Here is a 16,233-nt window from a genome sequence, read left to right on the forward strand (position 1 = left end):
AGCAGAAAATAGTCCGCGGAAAGTGGTTCCTTTGCTAAAAGAGCATGTTCACCTGTTAACCGGAAACTTATTCCGAATCTTGCGACAGTGCCCGGTATTTGTCCTGGTCCCCCTTGCTTATGGAGGGGCAGGGTCAGTAGTGGGATTCAAATAATTTCTAACAACTGGTTCTCTGCCCTAATGTCCGTTTTAAGTACAAAAAAAAAAAAAAAAGATACCAAACGGTAGTTTATAGTTTCATTTAATACTTAAATAAGAATAATTAAAAGAGGTGCACAAAACTAGATTGTGATGAGTTTTAAAATATTAATAAAAATATTAAATAATACCTGACCAAAAAACTATAAAGCTGTTATTTAAGTTTTTTCCATATTGCTTCTTGATTGGCATCCTCACTTGCCATTTTTTTTCACCTGTGGACGGGATGAACGTTATACAGGTGCTTAGAATACGCTGTTGCAGAGATGACCTTTAAAAAAGAGTAAGGAATGTAAATTTGTGATTTCCACATTGGGCAGCTGCCCGGGCGCCCACCTTAGAGAGAACCCTTATGACAACTACCCTTTTAACGACCGGTTCGCCAAACTCAACAAAAAAATTAGGAGTCGGTTCTCCCGAACTGGTGCGAACCAGCTGAATCCCTCCCACCCCTGGGCAGGGCTAAAGCTTTGCGAAGAACGCAGCCCAGGGAGTGAACTTGGTGCCAGGCTTAGACAGTGATGTGCTCTACTTGAATTATTGCGGCCCCATCGTTTGCTTCAGAAAGTAAAAGTCGCGAATAAAGGCTCAGTGTTCTGCCGAGTTTGGGGTTAGCGACACTGACATTTTGAAATGCTTGAGCAGTCCTGCACCTGGAACCTGTGTAATTCTGGTAACCAGAGTCGCCCCGATAAATTCAATGTGCAGGATTGTCAAAAAGCAGTCATGCCCTGGCTGGTTGGCTCAGCGGTAGAGCGTCGGCCTAGCGTGCGGAGGACCCGGGTTCGATTCCCCGCCAGGGAACACAGGAGAAGCGCCCATTTGCTTCTCCACCCCTCCGCCGCGCTTTCCTCTCTGTCTCTCTCTTCCCCTCCCGCAGCCAAGGCTCCATTCGAGCAAAGATGGCCCGGGCGCTGGGGATGGCTCTGTGGCCTCTGCCTCAGGCGCTAGAGTGGTTCTGGTCGCAACATGGCGACGCCCAGGATGGGCAGAGCATCGCCCCCTGGTGGGCAGAGCGTCGCCCCTGGTGGGCGTGCCGGGTGGATCCCGGTCGGGCGCATGCGGGAGTCTGTCTGACTGTCTCTCCCTGTTTCCAGCTTCAGAAAAATGAAAAAAAAAAAAAAAAAAAAAGCAGTCATATTAGTCCCCCCCCACACACACACACCTCAGTCTTTCTTTCTGGGAGTAAGTGTGAAGGCACATCTCGGCTGTAGTCTTCCTCCAAAGGGTTTTTATGTGACGAGTAGGAAAATTATATATGTTTATTTATCGAAATTTCTCTGTTACTTGTTTTTGTTTGACTATATACATGCATAGTCGCTCTGTGCGTTTTTTGTGTGTATTTTCAAGAAAGACGAAGCATGTTTGTAAAGACTGGTGCCTTATTGATGGGTAGTCTCTGAGCTGTAGTTAGAGCATGTGGGCAGATGGTGGGCTCGGGCGAACAAGGGGGCTCCATCCCCGCTGAGCCAAGACTGGAAGCACTGTCTGACATAGCTGGGTTCCTGAAACGGTCCACTCCCACGTTCAGGCAGGCGGGAAGAAGTTTCCTTAAAGATCAGTTCTTCTTCCTGAGGGGCGTATCCAGCCTTTTTACAGGAATTTGTTGGTATAGATACAGTTTAAAGTGGACCCTGGCCTGGGGCCTGGGCAGCTTGGAGCCAGGTCAACAGCAGATCAGTGTGTGGAAAGATAAGGAATTTAGCAGCATTTGAAAACAAACCAGACGAGGGCTGTGCTCGGTCCCTGTTAAGGAAGCCGGGACAGCGGATAGTTTGTTCCGGCCGAGATGTGCACTGCGGGAGGACGGGTGGGACCAGCTGCCCGGGGCACTGGTGCAGGTCGGGCAGCGCTGGCCCTGGGCGAGTGCTTGTGAAGATTCCGGGAGGAATTCAGATAACTTTTGTGGTGTTCAATCTAGGCTGACGCGGCTCAATCTGAACCAGTTCCAGGCAGAAGAACTTCTGCGTTAATATTAGTTAACATAAGATTTCCTGAAGTTTAGATTTTCAAGATATTTTATTTTATTTTATTTATTTATTTATTTATTTTTTGCATATTTCTGAAGCTGGAAACAGGGAGAGACAGTCAGACAGACTCCCGCATGCGCCCGACCGGGATCCACCCGGCATGCCCACCATGGGGCGATGCTCTGCCCACCAGGGGGCGATGCTCTGCCCATCCTGGGTGTCGCCATGTTGCGACCAGAGCCACTCTAGCGCCTGAGGCAGAGGCCACAGAGCCATCCCCAGCGCCCGGGGCCATCTTTGCTCGAATGGAGCCTTGGCTGCGGGAGGGGAAGAGAGAGACAGAGAGGAAGGCGTGGCGGAGGGGTGGAGAAGCAAATGGGCACTTCTCCTGTGTGCCCTGGCCGGGAATCGAACCCGGGTCCTCCGCATGCTAGGCGGACGCTCTACCGCTGAGCCAACCGGCCAGGGCTCAAGATATTTTATTTTTTAAAAGAGGTGTGGGTCAGTTGCGGTTGTTTCTACCTGATACTATTTTTGCTCGTTACAAAGTTGCCCTATATGAAAATTGCTGTCAGAATGAATCCCTTAAACATGTTAGGTTGATCATGATTTCTTAGTAAATAGGTTATTTTTAGATTTTTCTATTCACTGCCACCCCCCCCCCCCACTGGCACGATTGCATCTGCCTTTTGAAAATAAATACAAATTAGATGTAAATAACATGGGGCAGAGGAGAGGGTGAGAGGAAGATGGGCATGTATTCTGATTCTTGTAATTAGCGATTGTTAAGATGTAACAACATAAACACGTGGCAACACTGTTTCCGTGAGCAGCTGCGTGGTCAGGTCCTGACTATGTACCTTGGAGGTAACCGAGATTTTCATGTCATTAGGATCAGACGGGCCAGTGACTCACTCGTCTCCTCTTTCATTGTCTCACTTGCAAAGGAAATACTAGGTATTAAATGCTCCCTAGGCACTGAGGAGTCATTTGCATATATGGGCAGCTACCCGCACAAGCCAAGTTTTGGGGGGACATGTTAAATTACACCAGCCGCAAACAAATTGGACGTTGCATCTGCAATGTGTGCCCTGAAGGCCAGGCGTGCTGCTGTGAGACCCAGAGGGAAAGGACAGAATGGGTATCAGAGCCCCGTGGTGGCACGGGGATGGGGGGGTGGCATGAAGGGCCAGGCCAGGGCAGGGCTCAGGGGTTTCACATTTACTATATGAGCAGTGGAAAATCAGTGTAGAATATTAAACAGGAGTGAGATCTGAGAGAGAGAGAGAGAGAGAGAGAGAGAGAGAGAAAGAGAGAGAGAGAGGCCTTTATGTTTACATTAAAAAAAAATCAACCTGGCCACTGGGTGAAGAATAGATGAGAGAAGAGGCCAGCGAGGAGGGCATAGCGTGAGGTTCCCTGGGACGAGGGGCGGAGGTAAGAAGAAAGTGACGATAATGACATTAGGAGGTAAAATTGCCCAGAGTGCGTGGGTGACCAGGACGTCAAGGGCAAGGTCCCTGGTTTGGGCTTGGGCGATGGCAAAGACTGTGTGTCTGAGCTGGGGGAGGGTCCGGTGGTGAGAGTCATGAGCGTGCATATGACCTTGGAGACAGTGACTCTGGGCACCTCCAAGTCAAATGGGCGTTTGGAAGGGGGGCCGGTGCCTGGAGGGAGGTGGAGGCAGGTGGCTCACGTGAGACACTGGCTAGGTGGAGGTGGTATTTCGAAGCAGAAACGTAATCCAGCCCCCCGGAGTAGGAGTTTCGGCTGAGAAAGCCCGACTAGGGATGGAGCCCAAAGGGAAGCCAACATTCAAGGGCCAGAGAGAGGATGTGAGCCTGTCAGGGAGACCCGCGTGGTCTGAGTCCAGGGAAGAACCCAAGGGCGCGTGGCCTCCGGGGTTCCCAGGAAGTGACCACTAGGAGGAAGGTGCTGGGCAGAAGTGCCCAGAGCCACTGAGAAGCGAACAAGGAGGAGAAACGAGGGGCTCCCCTGGCTATTGCCCCCAGGGGCCTTGGAGGATGTCACATAAGATCCGCTGCACGGAACAGTGGGTCTGGAGTGGGAAGTAGACGGTGGGTCAGGGAGGGGACCTGGAGATCTGTGGCTGTGCCTGGGATGGGAGGGTAGCAGCTGGGGATGGGGAGGCTCCAGGGGAGCCGAGACGGGAGTCCGCAGAAGGGATGGCTGGGAAGGAAGGGTGCATCAGTGAAAGGAAAGGGGAACCCTTCCTGTAAGATCCAGAGACACCAGAATGTCTCCAAAGCCCAGATGACAGATGGAGAGATTCGTTTCAGGTAAGAGGAAGGAAAGATGGTCCCTTCAAGATGATGGTCACATTGGCCTGACCTGTGGTGGCGCAGTGGAGCAAGCGTCGACCTGGAATGCTGAGGTCGCCGGTTCAAAACCCTGGGCTTGCCTGGTCAAGGCACATATGGGAGTTGATGCTTCCTGTTCCCTTCCCATCTCCTCTAAAATGAATAAATTAAAAAAAATAATTAAAAAAAAAGATGATGATCACGCACCGTGCTCCCCCCACGACGCCACGCTGTGGCATTTCCTGTGGACTGGGGGGGGGGGTTCTTGTTCGACCTCACAAAACCCAACACGTAGAAGCTGCCACCATCCTTCTAGAGAGGAGGACCCTGAACTCTGGTGAGATTTCGGATCTGCGCCCAGAGTCCCCCCCGGAGCCCTGCTGCCTAAGCCTTGGACTCTGACCCTGAGGCCTGGGTCTCACTGTCTGATGACTTTTTCCCCCAGAGCAGTTGAACAGGAACTTCATGCTTTAGGGGATGGTTGCTTGTATTTTAATGATTAGTTAGTTCCTTTTCTACTAATATTAACTAGTGGAGGCGGCGGGCAGGGGTGGGGAGGGGAGGGCAGGGAGAGCCACTGAATAGAACAGCAGGGCTTGTATATTGATTTACTCCATGGAACTTTCTACAAAATGACAGAAGTTAATTTATACTTCGTTACACTTGTTACAAAATGACTGGAGTCACTCTTCCTCCTCCCAGTGCTAGAAGCCTTTGCCTACTTGAGCCCTGTTTGATCTCCTCCTCCTCCGGCCCCCTGCCCCGCCCCCCAGCAGCCCCATGTCGCTTGTGTGACCCCAGTGCAGGTGAGGAAGCCGGGGTGGGGGTGGGGGGCAGAGTTGTAAAGACAGCGGCCCATCAGGAGCTCCTAAGTGGCAGAGTTGTCTCCTTCCTGGGCCCCTTCTCTCGTCTCAGTGGTAGGGCTGGGGCGCTGTGTTTGTCCCTGACTTGGTTAGGATGTCCTATGGATGAAGGAGAACAGAGATCTCTGAGGAGTTGCAGCTGCCCGGGCCAGATGTCCAGCGGAAGCTGCTGGCCACTCTTCCAATTCCTCTTCAGGGAAACCTCTGTTTTCTCTTCTTTTCCTGTTTGGAAGGTGACAGTTGCCCTAACATCTCTAAAAATTTGTCCTGTGGTCTCAACATCAAGACTTTGGAGACACAAGGAGTGTCATCCCATTGCGAAACGAGACAGCCCTGGTGGATGGCCCATTTTATCAGTGCGTCAACCTTTAATGCAGAAATCCCGCTTCTGGGAGCTTCTCAGACAGAGGCACCTGCGCACATACACATCGCTGCACGTGGGACTGGATATTGCTAGCCTGTGGGGAAAACGACTTCTTAGTGACTTTTAGAAACATCACTTGTCATATTAGCTTTAGTAGTTGAATGGTTCACTTGTAGTTTGTGTGTGTGTGTGTGTGTGTGTGTGTGTGTGTCTATTGGGAGAGGGTGGTTAGTTAGGCCAAAGATTTAAAAAAGATATTTGGAACAGAGTACTATTTGTTTGGGGACAATGATTGAATGAACCGAACCATCCTCAGCACCCAGGTCCGACGCTTCAGCCAGTTGAGCCATGGCTGTGAGAGAAGAGGGAGGGGGAGGGGGAGAGAAGCAGATTGTCAGATTGTTGCTTCTCATGTATGCCCTGACCAGGGATAGCACGTTGAGCTGACACTCTATCCACTGAATCAGCTAGCCAGGATCCTTTAATAAGTTCTTTATCCCCTCTCTGAAACTCTTGTTCACCTGCGATTTGGGACTGGTACCCCCCTTCTCCCTGGCTGAGGTACTACCGGTCACCCCCTTTTTGATGTGACAAGTAGTGCCCATTGGGAAACAATGACCTGGAACTTGACTTCAGAGATGCCTAGTTTCATTTTTTAAGGTGGTTTTACAGCTGGTGGGAGGTCCTGCCACTCTGGCTTGTGGCGTCCTCCCCACGTTCTCGTGATGCCCCGCTTGTCAATGAACGCGTTCTGGACTTACCCGAGCACCACCAGGAGCCAGGAACCATGGCCTTTCATTAGGCAGGCACCTTCCCATTTGCCTATTTTTCAAACGTGGGTGTTTTGTACTTGCCTCACTGAGGACAGCCAACAGGGAGCGCCGTCTTGGATGCGGAAGTGAAACTTGAAACCGTATCTTAAATATTTGTATTTCTGTTTGTTCTTGGTGAGACAGAATGATTTGGGTCACTCTGACATTTAATCGAGTTAAATAAGGTGGCTCTAAGAAACCAAGCCCAGCAGGTAGATCTGAGGGCTCCATACGTAGTAACACCACTGAGACGTTTCATCATGATTCATTTATTAAATTTCGTAAGTGCCCCTTGTCTGGTTCACTTTCCATCTTCTTTTTATTTCTTTTTTTTTTTTTTTTTTTCCAGAATCTTTGTTGGCAACTGTGGCCTCGCTTGTTACTTGGTAATGAATGATTACAAATTGTTTGTGTGTTTTCATAATTAGAATGTGACAGCAATCATCCACTGGGTGAGCTGACATTTCAGTGACATGAAAGTCAGTAACAATTATGCCGAACAGGAAAGTTAATTATGTAATCCTATCATACCGTTATTTTGCTGGAGAGATTAGATTTGGCTGTTGACTGGGCTGGGCTGGCCAGGTGATGGCGTGGTGTAACATTTCTCCTTTTCCTGGATACACTAACTAGGCCTCTGTAAGTTTCACCGTCTCACCTGGGAAGGTCATTGGCTAATTTCAGATTTTAAAAATAAATATTTTCAGACTCTCAATTTTTCTGAGAAAGTAAATAATCTACTCTACTTGGACATTTTATTCTTCTGGTTCTCCAGGGATAAAGATATTTGCTGGACTTGTATCCAGGAGGGGTATCATCCTTTCTCTCCCCTTTCCCCACCTACAAGGGGCAGGAAGCTGAGAGAGTGAATTCTTTGCAGACAGCACTACTGCACCTTTCTTTGGACTGGTCCTTCTCCTGGGTCATTCCTTGACCTCTGACCTAAGAAGACCATTCCTGTGGTATAGGCACAGCTACTAACTGGCGCTGCCAAGCCTCGTGTGTGAGATGTTCGTGCTCACTTTGGGAGAGATTCTCCACACATAGGACAGCCACGAGGAGACAGGAAGGCAGAGCTGCTCAGCGCTGGGCTGTGGGATGGGCGGGCTTCTACCCTGCCCCTCCCCAGCCCAGTCCGACTCTAAAATAAGCAACATACATAATATAAATCCTTTACAGTCTGTCTTACACAGTGGGTTTGTCAGCCCATGTTCGTGTTTGTTTACAGGAGAATTAGAGCATTCAGGCTTTGTCTGGGGGTCCCTCAGTGCACGACTGTATATAGTCTTAGTTCTTGGGGTACCAAGTTAGGGTGGCCCCAAGCCCATTTGGACACCTGTCCTTAGCACTGGCCCTTCCATGTCCCCCCCACCCCCTTATATTGGTCAGCGACAAGCACAGGCTCTCAACAAAACCTTCACGTGTGGACTTTTATACTCATGACTATTTTCTGAACCCCAAACCAGATCACTTTGTATCAAAATGGAACACATCTGAAAACTCAGGACACGTGGCAGTTCTTTTAGCTCATGGGTCCTGCTGTGTGTGGAGTTGTTTTGATTTAAGGACTGGAGTGTTTATGAAATTAAACTAGATTTAAGTTTTACCCTGTAAATATATTTTATATGTTAATAATATACTTGCAACAACTTTTATTTTTTTATTTATTTTTATTTTTTTTTCATTTTTCTGAAGCTGGAAACAGGGAGAGACAGTCAGACAGACTCCCGCATGCGCCCGACCGAGATCCATCCAGCACGCCCACCAGGGGCGACGCTCTGCCCATCCTGGGCGTCGCCATGTTGCGACCAGAGCCACTCTAACGCCTGAGGCAGAGGCCACAGAGCCATCCCCAGCGCGCGGGCCATCTTTGCTCGAATGGAGCCTTGGCTGCGGGAGGGGAAGAGACAGAGAGGAAAGCGCAGCGGAGGGGTGGAGAAGCAAATGGGCGCTTCTCCTGTGTGCCCTGGCCGGGAATCGAACCCGGGTTCTCCGCACGCTAGGCCGATGCTCTACCGCTGAGCCAACCGGCCAGGGCGCAACAACTTTTAAATCTATCTATCTATAATGTCCTTTGAGTTATTATAAATGAAACAATTTTTAGACTTTAATTAAAATGTATCATTTCTATCACTATTAACCATTTGAGATGATAACTCTAAAATGGTGGTGTCACAGTTACCCAGATGAGATGAGGGACTGAAGAATCCGATAAACTTTGATATAAATTCTTAAAGGAATGTATTGTGTTTTCTTTTCTTTTTTTTTTTTTTTTTTTTTTTTTTTTTTTGCTAAGTATAATTATAAAGTTAATTGGGTTTTACCTAAATGAAGCTTTTGAGTCACTTTACTTAGTTTTTTAACTTGCTGTCAGGGAGGAGACTGGGACGGACTCCCCATGAGACCAGGGTGAATTAATGTTTCCTACAGATGGTTTCATTTCCTTTTTCTGTGGTCGCTTGGATCTTGAAACAAGTCTCTTGAAAAAAAAATGTGCGATATAAAGATGCGAGTCAGGACACCTCTCTTATGTGTACATTCTTTCTAGAAGAGAGAGAGGATACTTTCTGTGTAGGCTGAGAGGCTTCTCCTTTCTGCGCTTGGCTGTGGCTTTGTTAAGAGGAGCCTGTGTGTCCCCCCGGATGCCTCTGCCCCTGACTCCCTGCTGCTCCCACACCCTCCCGCTGGCTCAGTTCTCAGGGGAGTCCTGGTCTTCTTTGTTTAGAAAATTCACATGTGTTTTCAACACATGCAATAATTCCCTTCTCTGTTGCTGTTTTTACCCTTTAGCATATTTCTTTCTGAATTCATATAGTGTCTCGCAGAAGAGGTTCAGGGTCAGGACCAGAATGACAGGGCTTGCAATTTTCCTTCACCTTCCTCTGTTCTGCTTTTAATGACCCTGAGTAGCCTGGGTAGTGGTGTCTCTGCCTCGTGTGTTCCTTCCACAGTTCTGTCCGGGATTTGGACCCAGAGGGCTCTCTCCCAGTGCCTCTGTTGTCCTTTATTGTCCAGAAGAGTCCCAAGTGATCTTCCCTCCCCGGGGAACCAACCCCTGGCTGTACCCACAGTCTGCCTGTGAGTATCGAGTATCGGGAGAGAACTTGCTGCTTTTAGAATACCAGTTGAGAAGGTCAGGGCTGTGTTGTGGCTGCGCTCACCCCCAACATAACAACAGGACTACCAACGTCTACAGGTCGCCGCTGACTCACGTTGGCAGTGATGGCGCTGTTGGAAAGGCGTCCGCAGAGGTCCCTGACTGGCGTCGGAAGTAGCGAAAGCCACGGTCCTAGATAAATGCCAGGCAGCCCTTGGAAAACCCACGGGGAGGGGGGAAGTTTGGTTCTTCCTGTCTTCATTTTTGAGAGGAATGAGCAAAGAAAAGGACACCAGGAGTAATAAGCTTTGCAGGTGAAGTGAGAACATTCAATCCTCTTAAACAAGCCGGTGGGTTGGGAGAGGGTGTCCCCATGTACAGATGAAGCAACAGGGGCGAGGAACCACTAAGGGATGTCAAGATTCACACCTCAGTTGATCCAAGGTCAGCTGCGGCAGCGGACTTCCTACCTGCCCAAGACATCACGGTATGCAGAGAATCTCTCTCTAAATATTGTGTGCCCAGAAGGTGCTTTGTTCCTTCAAAACAGTTTCTTTTTTCTTTTCTTTTTTTGGTGGGGTCTCCATACAATTTTCTTTCCCCAAATCAAAACAATGAAAAAGTGATGCACATAAAAAATTAAACCTACATGAAGAAAACTTAGTCTCCTCCTTGTTCTTTCTCTTGGGTTATAAAAATATGCACACACAATACAAACTAGTTGTGGAGTTTTCATAAATACAGGGCCCTGCTATTGATATAAGGAGCATTCTCTATGTGGTATTCTGTAGCATTTTTTTTTTCTTGTCTATGCATGGATTTCACTTTAGGTCAGTTGCATGTGTTGAAATAAGATTTTTTTTTTTTTTTTGTATTTTTCTGAAGCTGGAAACAGGGAGGCAGTCAGACAGACTCCCGCATGTGCCTGACCGGGATCCACCTGGCACGCCCACCAGGGGGCAATGCTCTGCCCCTCCGGGGTGTCGCTCTGTTGCAACCAGAGCCACTCTAGTGCCTGGGGCAGAGGCCAAGGAGCCATCCCCAGCGCCCGGGCCATCTTTGCTCCAATGGAGCCTCGGCTGCGGGAGGGGAAGAGAGAGACAGAGAGGAAGAGGGGAGGGGTGGAGAAGCAGATGGGTGCTTCTCCTGTGTGCCCTGGCCAGGAATCGAACCCGGGACTTCTGCACGCCAGGCTGACGCTCTACCACTGAGCCAATCGGCCAGGGCCTGAAATAAGATTTAACATTATAGCAATTTACAATATGGACGCATCATAACTCAGGCAGCCATCTCGTGTAGGTGGGCAATCTTGTTGCTTCTTGTCGGTTTAGTTTTCTTTCATTCTGTTTTGTTTCAGTATTTAAATAGGATGATCGTAGATTCACCTGTGTTTGTGTATATGTATATCCATCCTTATTTGTTTGCTGGTACTTTTGTTCCTATGGAAAGATGCATTGCTGTTTTCCTTCCTGATTTTAATAAAAATATTTCAGTGTTCTCAGCACTGAAAATGCTTGCTGTTAAGTTCTGGTAAATTGGATTTCTCATATTTAAGATGTATATGTTCATTTGTGGGTTAACGTTTATTGAAAGAGGCTGATGAATTTTACTTAAACGCCCATTTGTCATGACATAATTGTAGGCTTTTGCCTCTACTGTGCGGTGTAATGAATTACGTTGATTGGATTTCCCAATACTGGATCATCTTTGTATTCCTGGAATGAACTCCGATTTGTTCTGCTGTGGCCTTCTTTTGATACGTTGCCAAATTCGATTTGCGAATACTTTATTTAATCTTCTTGACCGTAGTCTTGAGATGGACCTGGAGTTTCTTTCTTATTCGCACCGTATCACATTCTGAGGTTAGGGTTATGGTTTGTTTTTTTTTTTTAAATGATTTAAGAAGGAGCTTGTCCTTTTCTAGAGTCTGGAACCATTTGCATAATATAGGAAATACCTAGTTTTTAAATAGTATAGTAAAGAGAAATCAACTGGAACATCCCCCCCCCCCCCAGTATCTTCCCCTCCAGATCTTTTTTTTTTTTTTTTTTTTTTTTGTATTTTTCTGAAGCTGGAAACGGGGAGAGACAGTCAGACAGACTCCCTCATGCGCCCGACCGGGATCCACCCAGCACGCCCACCAGGGGCAACGCTCTGCCCACCGAGGCCAAGGAGCCATCCCCAGCGCCCGGGCCATCTTTGCTCCAATGGAGCCTCGGCTGCGGGAGGGGAAGAGAGAGACAGAGAGGAAGGAGGGGGTGGGGGTGGAAAAGGCAAATAAACGCTTCTCCTATGTGCCCTGGCCGGGGATCGAACCCGGGTCCCCCGCACGCCAGGCCGATGCTCTACCGCTGAGCCAACCGGCCAGGGCCCCCTCCAGGTCTTTTAAGGCGCACTCTTTAGTGTTTCAGAGTATATGATAGTTTTGTTCATCTCTTTTACCTCTGCTTTAGGTTTTGATATTTACTATTTGCTAGGAAATTGGTTTACCTAAAACTTAAGCGAATGGCCTGGAGTTGTACATAATATGATTGTACTTTTTGTGATACCCGTGTTAATACTGCCTCCCTCGTTACTAATGCACGTTTTTACTTGGGTACTTTTCTCCCTTTCTTCTCTTCAGAGAACGAGGTGTATTGGTTTTATATTCAGCATTCTTTTTAATTTAGTGTCAGCATGGCATCTTTATGTACGTCTCCTATTCCTGTTGTTTTAGCTTATTAACTCAAATGTCAGTCTTCTTTTGCTTTTAGCTTCTTAAAAGTGGCATTTGCAGCTATAAATTTTGAGAACAGCTTGAGCTGTGTACTTTTGGTCCACAGAGATTTAATCTTCTAATTAATTATTTATTTATTTTTGTTATTTTCTAAATGGTTTGTAATGAAAAATATTTCCATCCTTGGGTTCTATGCTCATGGAGAAGCATGTCACTAAATTTTCTTTTGGGTCTTGTGTGATATTTCAGTATCTATGGATATGGATCCCAAGACTCTCAAAGGATTTATTAAGGTTTACTTGGGTCCAAGTGTATGATGATCAATTTTTAATTGTCTCCTGGGCATTAAAAAAAATTATTTCCTTTGTAAAATCCAAAGCTTTCATTTTATATAGTTAGTAAATCAAACTTATAATGTCATATTCATGGTCTCCAAATCCGTGTTTGCTATTAACTGTCAATTGAGAGGTATGCTGAAATATCTTTTATAATTTTAAACTTTTTATATGTCTAAGAGTTTTGGCTTAATCTGTTCACCTGCCATTTTGTTCAAGGCACAAAGATGTACAAGTCTTATTTTCACCTCGGATTACATATTTACCATTATGAAATGTCCCTCTTTGTCCCGTCTAACACTTGGTGGCTGTGAAATCTTCTTTAATTTTAATATTTTGACCCTTATTTTGTTTCTCTCTGCATTTGCCGGGTATTCCTTCATTTAACTTTTCCCTTTTTAACTTTCTTCGTCACTTTGTTTTGGGTAGGGTCCACATTTTCTGTTTGTTTCTGTTTTCCATAGAGCCGGACTCCCCAACTCCAATGTGACACCTCTGTCTTTTAACGGGGAAATGCGGCCTCGTCTCTCGGGGTCACAACTGATGAAATTTGTCCCAGGCCTTTCGTCTTATTCCCTGGTTGCTGCTTACTTTGCTTGGTTCTGTTTTTCTCAGTTCCAGTATCCCTTGAACAATTCCCTCATTCACTTGAAAGTCGTGTCCCAGTGAAATCTGCCAGTGCCCCACAGCTGTGAGTGACACTTTCTGACCGGACACACCAGTGTGAAGTCCTGGGCTGCCACCACCACCACGAGCCCCTGCCCATTGTCCCCATACAGTCTGTGTGAGAGCAGATTCGGATTGGCTACCTCGCGGGGTGGAGGTAGAAAGAAAAGATGGATGTGCCTGCGTCTGGATGCACCTTCCAGAGGGATGGGCCCTCGGTGGGGCGGGGTTGCCCTCCTGGTAGCTGCAGAAAGTGAGGGCACTGTATTCTGTAGGAAACACCACACCCTGTGTGTCTCTTTCTTACAGAGAGGACTCTAGTTTGTACCCTCATCCATAGCACCCTATCCCCCCCAGTCCCTCAGTACAGAGAATAACGCATCCAATCAAAGGAGCAATCTTTGTTAATCACATCAATTAGATGGCTACAAGTGTGTACACACACACACACACACACACACAAATAGAGAGGTGATTACCTCTCTTCACAGCTGGGAAGTTTGAGACAAAACGCCTCACCTGCTGGGCCAGTGCGGGTGCCTGGGGCTGACACCCCCGGGCTACCCGTGGACGGTGGCACCAGGTGCCCCACAGGGCACTGCAGCATTCACTCAGGGTCACCTCTGCTGGTTCTTCATTGCAACCCCAGTCTCGTCTGTGGATGTTTTAAGAGTGATTTCCTGCTTTTCATTATCTTAGGCTGTAAGGGCCAGAGCACCCTGCATGTTGGGCCAGCCTGGGAGACCCCTTCCCTGGCGCCCAGGGGAGCCTCCCCCACACACGGTCTGGTGGATGAACACCTGTTGGGCTGCATGCAGCAAGGTGCGATCGAAACGGCTTCATGTCCTTGCAAAATTGCCAACACGAGCAAGAACCTGGAAATTGTTGCTATGCGTGTGTGTTGGAAGATTTTTTTTAACCACTTCCATACCGAAATAAGAAAATAACTTAAAAAAAAAAGTTCAGGTTTTGTAGTGGTCTGGGGCCATATGTCCGAGAAAGTTGGAAGATGTTCAGGGTGTTTTTGGTCCTTTGGGTACGTCCTCTGTTGCAAATAGCTCTGGGTTTCGGATCTAAGTGTTCAGGTGCCTGTGACCCGGTCGGCTGAGGTCCCCCCAGTGTGGCTTGCAGGGCTACTCAGTGCTGGAGCTGTTCACTCATCGGAAGGCTTAGCAGCCCATCCCACAGCCCCTTGTAGATGCTTCTTATCTGCACTGATCTCTGTCTGCAGCCAGGGCCTTGGACTTCGCTGCCACTTCTGCTTGGTGATTACAGGAGAGCACCATCATCCTTCTCTGTTTTAATGAAGCATTAAGGCCCATTTATTGAATACATAGTGATAAATAAAGTACTTACCACAGTGATGGCGTTCGGCCGAAGTCTTCTCGAGAAACGAGCGGGAGATCTTTTTAACGGCCCCCGTAATGGTCTCTCGGAGTGTCACCAATTTTCATAAGGATGGTGCCGATGCCAGGGCTGTTATCCTGTGAGGCTGGGTCGCGTTGACCTTCTCGCATGGGCCCTTGCGCATCTCCCGCTCAGCCGCCGAGCTCCCGTCCGCCTGGGTGTGGACGTGTGTGTGTGCTGGTTTCCACACCGGGTGCCTGCCGGGGCCGCTCCCGGGAAGGAGAGGGGAGACCGGCTGTCACCCTCTTGTGATGACGGGAGCGTGTCTAGCCCAGCTCTCCGTGGCCCTGAAGGAGGTCTCAGGATGTCGTGGTTTTGTTCTGGCAACACGGTGATGCCAGTCTGGGCATTCCAAGTCTCTGCCCCGTTTGGAGCGTCACGACGTAAGGAGTTGTGTCTTCGGTCTTCTGTATAAGTTGATACAGACCCAACGACCGCCCGAGGGATGGAAAGGAAAAGATGACTGTTGCCAACTCTCTTCTTGGGCCGGTATCGTTTGCTGTTTTGATGTCGACTTTATTAGACCGTTTCAAAGGGACCTAGCCCGAGAAGCCTCTCCGTGCCGAACGTCAGACGCAGCGGAGATGGGTTGAGCTCGGAACTGTGTGGGTTGGTACCCTCTGGGGCCTAAAGACCATGTGGCCTCGGATGGTGAGCAACCCCATGGTGGGGCTTCTGCAGCTCTCGTATCGAAGGCAACCCTGGTGTTTCGGAGGGTCCTCCCGTGGGAGAGTCTGCCGGGGGACAGTGGGGCGCTTGGGTGTCTGCACGTCTGTCGCCAGCTGTCACTGGCTTTGCTGGCAGCTGTGCCGATGCCGTGTCTATCACGGCATAGCCTTCCAGATTGTACTGGGTGCCACATGAGTTTCCGGGGCGGACGCAGAGAAAGAACATCACGCAGAGCCTGCCCCGGCGGGGAGGAAGGGGTGGAAGGGGTGGTTCAGTGCAGGTAGGAAACGGTCCTCTCTCCCAGCTCACAGGGACCCAGCCAAGGGGGCAGCCCTCGTGATTTGACTTCATGGCTTGTCCGAGAATGGGAACCTGGGTGAACCTTCCAGAGCCGGGGGTCCAGGCACTGGACACATCTCCCTCCTGGGCTGCGAGGGTCCACATGGTGGCACACAGCTGGGCAGAAACTTGTCCTTTCCCGCTGAGATTCGAGGAAGACCCTCTAATCATAGTCATCTAGATGGCCTCACCCCTGACCTTGTGCCATTCCCCTGCCAGGAACCCCCTTCTTTATGGGGGTGTCTCCAGATCCTCCCCTTCCCCAGGTCCTACTCAGCCCCCAACTCCTCTGGGATGACCGTCTGGCGATGCCGTTTTCCAACAAACATGGATTGGCCACGATCGTGCGCCAGGCACCAAGCCGGGCACAGGGCTAGTGACGGGCTCCCCCTTGTTCCCGCCACGAGGGACTGTGGGCGACACAGACCCAGCTGTGTCTGCACCGCATCACCTGTCCTCCGCCGTCTCTGTCAGCC

At 48.8% G+C, this 16,233-nt stretch overlaps 1 protein-coding gene and 1 non-coding gene across 2 annotated transcripts in view; one reads left to right on the top strand and one right to left on the bottom strand.

Moving 5' to 3' along the window:
- The window catches only part of IGF1R (insulin like growth factor 1 receptor), a 224,686-nt gene that overhangs the window by 64,580 nt on the left and 143,873 nt on the right, over positions 1-16,233 (top strand). The window lies entirely within an intron of this gene.
- Positions 2,562-2,637, bottom strand: TRNAA-AGC (transfer RNA alanine (anticodon AGC)). The gene has a single exon. It is a non-coding gene; the product is annotated as a tRNA-Ala (tRNA).

This window comes from Saccopteryx bilineata, chromosome 7, assembly GCF_036850765.1.
Source record: "Saccopteryx bilineata isolate mSacBil1 chromosome 7, mSacBil1_pri_phased_curated, whole genome shotgun sequence".
Taxonomy (NCBI): Eukaryota; Metazoa; Chordata; class Mammalia; order Chiroptera; family Emballonuridae; genus Saccopteryx; species Saccopteryx bilineata.